We start from the raw sequence: 11,713 nt of genomic DNA on the forward strand, positions 1-11,713 counted from the left end.
ACAGAATATTGTAGTTTCATGCAGGCTGCTGTGTTTCTACCATATCTAACTTATTACAGTACAACACTTGATGTGACTAAAGAAAGTTGAACGACCAGTAGCATTAAAAAACAGCCAACGTTAATATTTGCAACCAGTCAGAGAATTGCAGGTGTGTTTATCTACTTGACTGCTGCTAAAACGTACTGGTGGCTATCTATGGCAAGCCGTTTTAACATTTAATCCTCTATTGCTGATATCAGCAATTTTAATACTGATATCAGTAATGTATTGCTGATATCAGCAATTCTATTTTTGATTTCAACAATTCTCAATATTATTTTTTATATTAAAAATAGAATTGTTGATATCGGAAATACAATTGTGGCTATCAAAAATGTAATTGTGATATCAAATATAGAATTGTTGATATCAAAAATGGTACCTTTTATTTTGATATCAACAATTCTATTTCCGATATCAACAATTCTGTTTCCGAGATCAAAAAGCCATACTAATGAACATCAGGTCTGAATTTTTTATATAAAAAATGCATGCTAATGAACATCCGGATTCAATTTTGGACTTCAAAAACGCATACTAATTAGATGGAGATTTGCGGTCGACACATTTGTAAGCATGTTATCCTGGGTATGCCAAGAATGCCATGGCCGAAAGTGTTTATAATGTTTCGGCTGTATTAAGGCGCGTTTTTATTTAAAATTAAATAATTTAAATTTCCCTTCATTCGCTAAGCTAATTACGATGTGTAAGCAGATGTATTATGCAATAACGAGTAAACATTACAACTTGACCTTCTGTCATGAAGATAGTGTTTTAGTAATGTACCTTAAATGAAAGTTAAGAAGGAAAATATACTGTATTTAAACTCAACAATCCGTTATCACTAATATTCTGATAATGAACATGCAAAACGTATAATAATACTGATGCAAACTGTTTAGTTTAATATTTTGAAGTAGTACAAAACATACTTTTAATTTTCAGGAACTCCTGGACAAGAGCTACCTGGTCCAGATGAAAGATTTAAAACGGCGTCTGTTCTCAAACTTAGCTGGACCATGGAGGAACTTGAGGAATTAATTTGCAGGTGCTATGCAGGAGCACCCTTGAGTCTGATTGGTTTTAAATTTCAGACAAGTCACAGAATATCGCAGGTACAAGCATCTTCTGTTATGGATTTGAAATAGAAGACTGGAAGAAGTCGACTTTATATTATGCCAAGCAGAGACATCCAACTCCCTTTGCAGGTAATGCACATCTGTTAGAGAGGTAACTTTAATAATGCAAATATTTCCATTTAAAGATTCACTTCTGTTTAAAAAAAAATAAATGCATTTCATAATCTATATGGTGATTATTCTGGTAAATATTTTAAAAAATGCATATGCTTAATTAGCACATAAAACTTATTAACCTTAGATAGCATAACTGTTTTTCAATTAAATACCTTTTTAGTTAAGAACCTGATCTGCATGAAGATGTGGTTTGCTGTGTAGTAGAAAGAAGCTTTTGATGCCTCTTATTTTTGCAGAACACCTCTTCTCTTGCATTGCCAAGAGCCCAGCAAGAAGCTAATCCTACCACTTCAGAACAATTTGTTTTTCTACCTCCTTCATCTAATCAAACTCCACTTCCACGACCTGCTGCACCTGTAACGCCACCTGTGGTCCTTGTTCCAAAACCTATTCAGCCTTCAGAAACTTTCATTTGTGTGCCCCAAGTTCTGAGCATAGAGGATGAGAGTGATTCCACAGAAGGTACTGCAGAGCAACATGAACTTCAACTGCCTGTAGAAAACAACTTTCCTGATGCATCTGAACCAGAACCAACACCTTCATCTGATTCTTCTCTCTTGCAGGTAATTAATAAACAACAATCATTTGAGTCTAGAAAAGTGTGTCTAATGGTCCATTACTTTTTACTGTCAAATATATTTTTTTGTATATTTAATATTTCTTTTACTTACTGTACCAGTTTTATATAGAGGTGTGATAAAGAGAGAAAGGATCAATGCTGTAAATCTCCCTCCCGATTAGAAAGGGCGCTGTGTAAGGGGGAAGGTATGCTGACGCCGAGATGTGGACCTAGCGTTGGAACAGAAAAACGATCCTTCGCTGGCACACATCTGGGGACAGGTTCGGTCTATCGAGGGGAAGGATGTAGAGGATAGCCGGCCGCTTACATATCCCCACCACATTATTGTCGGGCACTTGCTATATAGAGTATCCCAAGCCACGAGCACAAGTCAGTCTGTAACACAACTACTCGTTCCCCAGTGAGATCATGCGGTTGGCTCACGATGTCCCCTGTTCGGGCCATTTAGGTATTGATAAGACTCGGGAACTAATATTGGCTCGATTTTATTGGATGGGAGTTTTTAGTGAGGTGGCGCGATATGTAGCGGAATGCCCAGAATGCCAGCAAGTAGCGCCGGGGCGGGTTCCCACTGCCTCTGATCTCAATTCCCTTTGAGCGCATTGCTATGGACATAGTGGGTCCATTGAGCCAGTCTGACTCTGGATATACGCACATTTTGGTAGTGGCCATTGATATCCACTAGTGCCACAGCCATTGCTAAAGAGTTAGTGAATATCATATCTAGAGTAGGGATTCCAAAAGAAATCCTCACTGATCACGGAACGAACTTCATGTCACAATGTTTGAAAGAATTATACAAATTGATGCAAATTAAGTCGATCCGAACCTCCGTTTATCATCCGCAGACGGACGGTTTGGTGGAACGTTTTAATCAGACCTTGTAACAGATGCTGAAGCGGTTTGTCAACCAAGAGCAAAAACACTGGGCTAAACTCCTCCCTTACCTAATGTTTGCAGTGAGAGAGGTGCCTCAGAGTTCGACCGGGTTTTCTCCCTTTTGAGCTGCTGTATGGGAGGCAACCACGAGGTATCCTTGATCTTGTGAAAGAAGGGTGGGAGGAGCAAACAAAAACCTCTAAAAACATAGTCAAATATGTAATTATATTAAGAGACTGCCTAGCATTGGTTGGTCATTTGGCACAGGAGAATCTAAAACTAGCTCAGCATCGCCAGGAGCAACAGTACAATAAACAAGCACGTATTCGGACTTTTCGGCCAGGTGATAAAGTACTGTTGCTACTTCCCACATTGGAATCTAAGTTGTATGCTAATTGGCAGGGGCCATATGAGGTGGTTCGGGAAATTCATAAAGTAAATTATGAAATTAGACAACCCGATCGCCGAAATAAAACCGATATTTATCATATCAATTTGCTTAAACCCTGGAATGAAAGGGAGGCCCTATTTGTAGCTGGTGACAGTTTGGAAGAGGATTTTGGTCCCACTGTCAATCCACCAGCTATAACTCATATTCCGATGGGGGAACAGTTACTTCCGGATCAGAAACGAGAGCTCTACCAGTTAGTGGAAAGGTTTAGTGATGTTTTCTCTGACTTGCCTGGCAGGACTAATGTTATTTCTCATGCCATTATTACTCCACCAGGGGTCAGGGTCCGGGAGAGACCGTACCGGATCCCAGAGAGTCGCAGGGTTCCAGTTCGCAAGGAGGTGGAGAATATGCTCGAGCTTGGAGTCATTGAACCTTCCCGGAGCGAGTGGTGCAGTCCTATTGTGATGGTGGGCAAGAAGGACGGCTCCACTCGGTTCTGTGTGGACTTTCGAAAGGTTAATGCAAGTTCGATGCATACCCAATGCCTCGACCGACTGGGTAAGGCACAGTTGATTTCGACCTTGGACCTGACGAAGGGATACTGGCAGATTCCACTGACTCAGAGCTCGAAAGAGAAAACTGCTTTCTCTACCCCAGATGGCTTGTTCCATTTCCGGACCATGCCCTTCGGGTTGCATGGAGCTCCCGCCACCTTTCAGAGACTGATGGACCAGGTCTTAGCTCCCCATCATCAGTATGCCGCCGCGTACATTGATGATGTGGCGATTTTTAGCTCCACCTGAAAGGAGCAATTTGTTAGAGTTTCAGCCGTCCTCCAGTCTCTGAGGGAGGCGGGGCTAACAGCCAAGCTGGGCAAGTGTGCATTTGGCAAACAGGAGACCCAATATCTTGGCTACATTATGGGTAATGGCCGGGTGAGGCCGATCGCCTCCAAAGTCCAGGCGCTGGTGGAGACGGCGATCCCGCAAACCAAGTCACAGGTGAGATCGCTACTGGGGTTAGCCGGCTATTACCGCCGATTTATCCCTGAGTATGCCATCATAGTTAACCCCCTGGTAGATCTCTCCTCCCTCCTAAACCCTCCCCCCCCTCCTCCTTCTTCCTCTATCTCCCCTGATGACTTTGCCTCCTTCTTCTCTTCTAAAATCTCAGATATCCGCAAACTCTTTAACACCTCTCCCTCCCCCGCACCCCCTCCTGCTCCAACCCCTACACCCACTGCATCCCCTACTAACTCACCCTCCTTCTCCACCTTCTCTCCCCTCTCAGACTCTGACCTCTCCTCCCTGCTCCAGGGTCACAAACCCACCACGTGTGCCCTGGACCCCCTCCCCACTCACCTCTTTCAAGCTGCTGCTCCTGCTCTACTTCCCTTCATCTCCCTCCTTCTCAACACCTCTCTACTTTCTGGTCTCTTTCCCTCTGCCTTCAAAAAAGCCTCTATCACTCCCCTCCTCAAAAAACCTACCCTCGACCCCACCTCCCTCCAGAGCTACCGTCCTGTCTCCCTCCTACCCTTCCTCTCCAAAACCCTCGAGCGGACTGTAAACTGCCAGCTCTCTGCATTCCTGTCCAACCACTCTCTGCTCGACCTTCTCCAATCTGGCTTCCGCTCTGCTCACTCCACTGAAACCGCCCTCCTGTCTGTCACCAACTCACTGAAGTCTGCCCGAGCTGCCTCTCTCTCATGTCCTAATTCTCCTCGACCTCTCTGCTGCCTTTTACACTGTTGATCACTCTATTCTACTATCATCTCTCGCTGACCTGGGAATCTCTGGCACTGCTCGGGCCTGGTTCTCCTCCTACCTCTCCAACCGCACTTACCAGGTAACCTGGCATGGAGCAACCTCCACACCTCACCCTCTCTTAACAGGAGTCCCCCAAGGGTCAGTCTTGGGTCCTCTCCTGTTCTCTCTCTACACCCGCTCCCTGGGCCCCCTCATCGCATCCTATGGTTTCTCATACCATTTCTATGCTGATGATGCTCAGATTTTCCTCTCCTTCCCCACCTCTGACTCCACCATCTCCTCCCGTATCTCTACCTGTCTGTCTGCTATTTCCTCCTGGATGCACTCGCATCACCTCAAACTCAACCTCTCTAAATCTGACCTCCTTTTCTTTCCCTCCTCCACCCCCTCCTCTGATCTCTCTATCTCTGTTCCTCTGGAATCTACCACACTCTCTCCCCCTTCCTCCGCTAAGAACCTCTGAGTCACCCTGGACCCCTGCCTCTCTTATTCCCAGCACATCTCCACTCTGGCACGCACTTGCCGATTCTTCCTGAGCAACATCCGAAGAATCCGACCCTTCCTCACCAACTACGCCACTCAGCTCCTGGTCCAGGCCTTGGTACTCTCCCGCCTAGACTACTGCAACTCCCTCCTGGTTGGCCTCCCTGCGTCTGCCACCCGTCCGCTCCAGCTCATCCAGAACTCCGCTGCCCGCCTGGTGTTCTCGCTGCCTCGCTTCTCCCACGCAACTCCACTACTCCGCTCACTCCACTGGCTCCCGATCACCGCTCGCATCCAGTTCAAGACTCTTGTACTAGCCTACAGATGCCTTGACCAGACTGCACCCAGCTACCTCCAGACCCTCATCTCTCCCTACACCCCCACTCGACCTCTCCGCTCCACCTGCACTAGAAGACTGGCTCTACCTCCTCTACGCTCCCCTGCCTCCAGAGCCCGCTCCTTCTCCACCCTTGCTCCGCAGTGGTGGAATGACCTTCCTACAGATGTCAGGACCGCCCAGTCCCTGACCACATTCCGGCGCCTCCTTAAGACTCACCTCTTCAGACAGCACCTGTAGAACTCCTCTGTTTTTCCCCTGGGACACTATCACCCTTCCTTAAAATGCGCTTTATTTGCTCTTATCTGCCCCCTATTTTACTGCATTTAATCCTGTACTTCAGAGTACTGTAATCTGCCAAGGGTTTAATCTGTAGTATTTTGTAATTAATCATATCCTGATGTAACTATCACTGTCATTGTTATCTGCTGTATTATTCAATTGTATTTTGTCACACTTGTACTTGCTTGAACCGAAGTCATTTTATTTATCTTGCTCTTAATTGTATTATTACTTGTTCTGTGATTCTGAAATGTATTTGCTTACGATTGTAAGTCGCCCTGGATAAGGGCGTCTGTTAAGAAATAAATAATAATAATAATAATCTCACCCGAAAGGCTGCTCCAAAAATAGTTAAATGGACAGGGCAGTGTCAGGAGGCATTTGATTTGATCAAGAAGCAACTCTGTCAAGCTTCCGCTCTGATTTCACCAGATTTCAGCAAAGAGTTCATCCTGCAGACCGATGCCTCCCACATTGGTCTGGAGGTGGTCCTGTCCCAACAAGTTGATGGGGTAGAACACCCTATTATTTACCTGAGCAAAAAAATGGCTCCTAGGGAGATTAACTACTCCGTCACTGAGAAGGAGTGTTTAGCCATCAAATGGGCTACTCACGCTCTTCGCTATTACTTGTTCCTTTAAGGTGGTTACATACGATGGACAATAACGCTCGGATAACTCGGTGGTATCTGGCGCTGCAACCCTTCCACTATACAGTGAAACATCGTGCGGGTAAGGAGCATCAAAATGCAGATTTTTTTTCAAGGGAGGGGGGACCATTGGGGAATGTAGAGTTCGGCATCACTCTGAGAGAAAGGATCGATGCTGTAAATCTCCCTCCCAATTAGAAAGATCTTAGAAAGATCCTAGATCTGCCACCTCGGTGGTATTTGGAAACCGGAAGGTGACCATATTAGGAGGGGCGCGTAGCTGCAAGTACTCAGGACGATTCCATTGCAGTCAGCTGCGGGGCAGCCCTCTATTGGAGAAACGATGGCGACGCGCCGACTGCAGGGAGGAGTTTGCTGGGTACAAAGGGGAAGCAGCTACGTCAAAACCTCCCCTTGCGCTGAGAAAGTAAAACAGCCGGCCGGAGCTCGTGTTTATATATTATTCTGTGTTACGTGTTTGTTTGTGTCTTTAGTAGAGGAGCAGGAGGACGGGAGGCTGTAGCCGGAGAGCCAGCTGAAACCCCAGAGCACGCCCCTCACCACACAGCACAACAACGCACAGCGCACACACCACGATCCCCGGAGGAAAAGAGCACAGTTTCCGTGCACAGAGGATTGTGGCTAACGGCATGTCTTTTTGTTTACTTTTGGACCCTGAACCTTTTTGTTATTTTTACCCAAAATACCATCGTTGGTAGTGGGCTTATTATTGTTTTGCTTTGGATCTCATTGTTAACTTTCTGTTGGATTTATTAAACTTTCATTATTGTTGGGAAACGGCAGTCTGGACATTACACTCTTTTGCACTGCACCAGTCATCCTTACTACAAGAGGTCAATATTTTTTATAAATACTTTTAAAACTTGAATTTCTATTGACAATACTATTGTACTGAGTTGTATGCTAGCCAGTTTATGGTCCTTAACAAAACATTTCCCCTCAAATGCATTTCTGGTACTACATTTAAAACATTTCTGTCTGTAATTTAGCAATGTAAGCAGATCTGCATAGTGACGTCTCGTTATCATAATGGACATATAGGACACCATAAAGACATACTTAATATCAGCTTTATTAACTTGTAGAAGTTCTGGTAATTTCTATATATCATTAATGATTGAAAGTAAATGAAGTATTTTGTTTTGTTTGATTTTGTTGTCTTTCACAGGATACAGATCTTTTAAGTAATGGAGAGTGGATTAATGCAGGAACTCCAGATGTAAGTTTTACTCTTTTTTTCTACCAGTAATTGTTCTGTCATGAGCTAAACACAGTAAGTAGTATAATGATATGTTTGAACTGATTCTAAATGTAAGATGGTGGATTAATTTACTTTGGAGGTTTTTGGTATGTTAGCCTATATGTCAGGGGTGACCAACTCTGGTACCAGAGAGCCAGAATCTAGCAAGTTTTATAGGTCACCCATGAATTTATAAAGAATTGAAACAATTTAATCTTGACCAGTTAACAGGTCATTTGTAAATTATTTAAACATCATTTGGAACCAAACCTGCATCTCTCAATGCTCAGGTGACTTAATTAAACAAACATATTGCTTAATTGATTAATAACTTGGATGTGTTCCAAATAGTTACAAGATAGAACAGGCCATTCAGCTCATCAGAGCTCGTAATTTTCCTATACACTAAGGGAATCTATCACGGTGTCGAGTTTGGTTTTGAAGGATCCCATTGTCTCCACCTCCACAACGTGTCGCGGCAGACTATTCCACGTGTTGATCACTCGTGTGAAAAGTACCTTCTAGTATCAGTTTGAAATGAGCTCTTCGCAAGTTTCCAATTATATCCATGTGTTCTCCCAGAACTTAGTTTGAAATGATTGCTGGGGGTAACCTTATTTATTCCCTTCAGTGAACACCTCAGTTAAATCTCCCCTTAGTCATCTTTTACTAAGACTAAAAAGATAAAGTTCCTTTAGCCTGTCTTCATAACTTATCTCCTTAAGTCCTAGAATGAGTCTTGTAGCTCTTCTCTTGACTTGCTCTAGGGCTTCTATATCTCTTTTGTAATGTGGAGACCAGAACTGTATGCAGTACTCCAGGTGTGATCTAACAAGGGCATTGTACAGTTTCAGCATAACCCCCCTTGACTTGAATTCAGCACTCTTTGCTATGTATCCAAGCATCCTATTTGCCTTTTTAATTGCCTCTGTGCATTGCCTAGATGCTGAAAGTGACGAGTCTATCACAACATCTACATCCATTCTCACATGTTTCTGGCAGGGAGGAATTAACCCCACCCCTGCCAACCACCATCAAACACCAATCAGTGCACATGGGCAGAGCCTTCACTCTGCCACAGGCCCACACTAGGAAGTGATTTAAATCATGGTTATTCATCCCTGGCCTTTTAGAGTGAACTTAATGGCATGTTTTCTATACTTGTGACAGTAAATTTGAATCTATTTTTGATAGGTTTACTTCAGAGTGTGACCAGGACCATCAGAGCAATGTGACAACAATCAGAACCAATGTCTCCAAATAAGTATCCTTTTATAAAAATCTGTATCCGTATATTGCATTTGGATTCACAAATGAAGCAAATTAATGTCCCACAATTGTTTCCTTTGTGTATCATTATAATTAAGGAACTCCAACAATATTGTGCAAATTATTCAGCATCCTCTATAAGAAAGTTACCAACTAAAAGTTTTGTGGTTGGGTAATAAAATAGACAGACAGGATTAGTATCCATTTGTTTTTCCTGGATGTGTAGCTTTCCTTGAAAAGGCTGAACGTGTTGGGCTGCCTTCATACTCTTGAGACACTTCCTTCGTGGTATTTCGTTAGTGTTTATTATATATTTTTAAATAGGACATGGATATCTTATGCAGATCAATTGAATTCAGCATTTTGAGTGAGGAAGAATGAGCACTACTGTCCTTGATGTCATGAACTTTAAACCAGTTAGCTGTACTGTATATACATTTTACATACTTGCAAGCATTATATGTCACTTTTTTTTTGTGAGCATTATTTTTTAGGGAGGATTTTTTAATTAATTGTTCCGAAAGTGACGATGATGACGAAAACCAAAATGTATGTGCCAGTAGTTGTTCTGAAACAGTAAGTTCTTTCTATTTGTGGAACACCACTAATACTGTGAGAGGTCATGCTTTTGTTAGTATGTTATATGCACACGTTTTCATACTAAATTTCAAAGTAAATTACAATGGAGTTTTGTGTTTGTTTGTTTTTTAGAATGAAGCAGATCTACCTTCTTTGTTGAAGGTTTTTCAAATGACGCACACAAACCCTGACGTTGTAACATTTGTGGTTGTAAGAAGGTGGAAACTGCTCCAGAGTGCCCTAAAGGCTATGAACAAACCTGGGTTCTCTTGGCAAAACACACCTCACATTGAATTTGTTGGGGAGGATGCAGACGATTATGGTGGGCCACAACGGGAAGTTTTCAGGTTTGTTAAAATCCAAATGGTCTTTTAACAGAACATGAATACTGTGTAACACAGTACAATGGCAATTAAATCAAGCTACTAACTAGAAAGGGGAGAAAATGGTTGTCAGGCTTGCCTGTGAAATGAAATATTTTAATATTCACATTAGTAGAAACTGCAGAAAACCTGTGTGAAATTTTGTAGGAATTGTGTCATAATTGGAAATGTTTATTACAGATTAATGTACCACTTAATCCAGGGCTTCTCATACTCGGTCCTGGGGACCCCCTGTGTCTGCTGGTTTTCATTCCATCCAAGCTCTCAATTACTTAACTAGACCCTTAATTGAACTAATACTTTGCTTAATTAGACCTTTTTATTTGTTTTGAGCTCTTAAACAGTTGCAGAGTTCACGTTACTTATCAAATGTTATAGCTAACTTGAAATCTGCAACTGTTTAAGAGCTGAAAACAAGTAAAAAGGTCTAATTAAGCAAATTATTCAGTTAAGGGTCTAGTTAAACAATTGAGAGCTCAGTTGGATGATCAGCTGTGATCAGGGAGCTTTAGAGGACAGAAAGTATTTTGCTGCAGGGAAGCTGGTTGCCTGGTCTTTGGTGCATTAGTGGACCAGGAATCAGCGCAATTAATACCACCCTCTATAAGCTGATGAAGCTAAGATATACACTTAGATAGTTTTGACTGCACTGTTCTCCCTGATGCTGAAATACAGCAGAAATTACAACAGGTTAAATATTTCTCAACCGTTGTTGTTGTTGTTTTTTTTTATATATATATATATATATATATATGTGTATGTATGTGTATATATATATATATATATATATATATATATATACAGTATATGTGTGTGTGTGTATATATATATATATATATGTATATATATATATATATATATATATATATATATATATATATATATATATATGTATATGTATATGTATGTAGCATCCCTGATTGACCTGAGATTCATGTGTGAATTACTGAAGCTCATAATGATCTCACTTGAGGACTGCAAGCATGATTTCCCAGTTCATAGATGGGCTCAATGCATGTGGGAACCTGTGGGAATTGGTGAATATGAGAAGACCAATGACCAGAACCACAGAGCTATTGAGTGGAGTGCACAAGGGTTGAACAAGCGTGAAGCAGAGGAGGACACTGTGTATGCTTGGGAGCTGTTTCTGAATATGGTGACTAAATGCCTTTTCATTTTTTAGACTTTAAATATACAGTATTAAAACTTCAAGTAACAGTGTATATGAAAATAGATGACATCACCACTTGCTATTAGTTCCTTGTTTACATTATCAGTTTCCATCCTGTATTTATTATTATTATTGCAGACAATTAGCAGATGCCTTTGTGTAAGACGACTTGCAGGGTTTATCAAACAACAAAATACAATTTACTATAAATAAAACATAACAACCTCAACATCACCAGCTTGTCTAATTTATAATTGATCTGTCTTATGAAATATTTTTACAGTAATATGTCTCATGCTAATACTTTACATGTGTTCTTCCTCTAATTTCCTTTTATAAGGGTTGAGGCCGATTAGTACTGTACTCCTCCATTGCCTCC

The 11,713-nt window shown here is 41.9% G+C and overlaps 2 long non-coding RNA genes across 2 annotated transcripts; both read left to right on the forward strand.

Annotated features, from left to right (window-relative positions):
* The first annotated feature begins 1,016 nt into the window (after positions 1-1,016).
* LOC117413112 (uncharacterized) lies at positions 1,017-7,519 on the forward strand. The gene is made up of 3 exons (XR_004661132.2): positions 1,017-1,250; positions 1,535-1,861; positions 7,166-7,519. It is a non-coding gene; the product is annotated as an uncharacterized LOC117413112 (long non-coding RNA).
* A 340-nt stretch (positions 7,520-7,859) lies between these two features.
* Positions 7,860-10,222, forward strand: LOC131699694 (uncharacterized). Its single transcript, XR_009308270.1, has 3 exons — positions 7,860-7,911; positions 9,127-9,777; positions 9,913-10,222. It is a non-coding gene; the product is annotated as an uncharacterized LOC131699694 (long non-coding RNA).
* The last annotated feature ends 1,491 nt before the right edge of the window (positions 10,223-11,713 follow it).

This window comes from Acipenser ruthenus, chromosome 23 (assembly GCF_902713425.1).
Source record: "Acipenser ruthenus chromosome 23, fAciRut3.2 maternal haplotype, whole genome shotgun sequence".
In the NCBI taxonomy this organism is placed as follows: Eukaryota; Metazoa; Chordata; class Actinopteri; order Acipenseriformes; family Acipenseridae; genus Acipenser; species Acipenser ruthenus.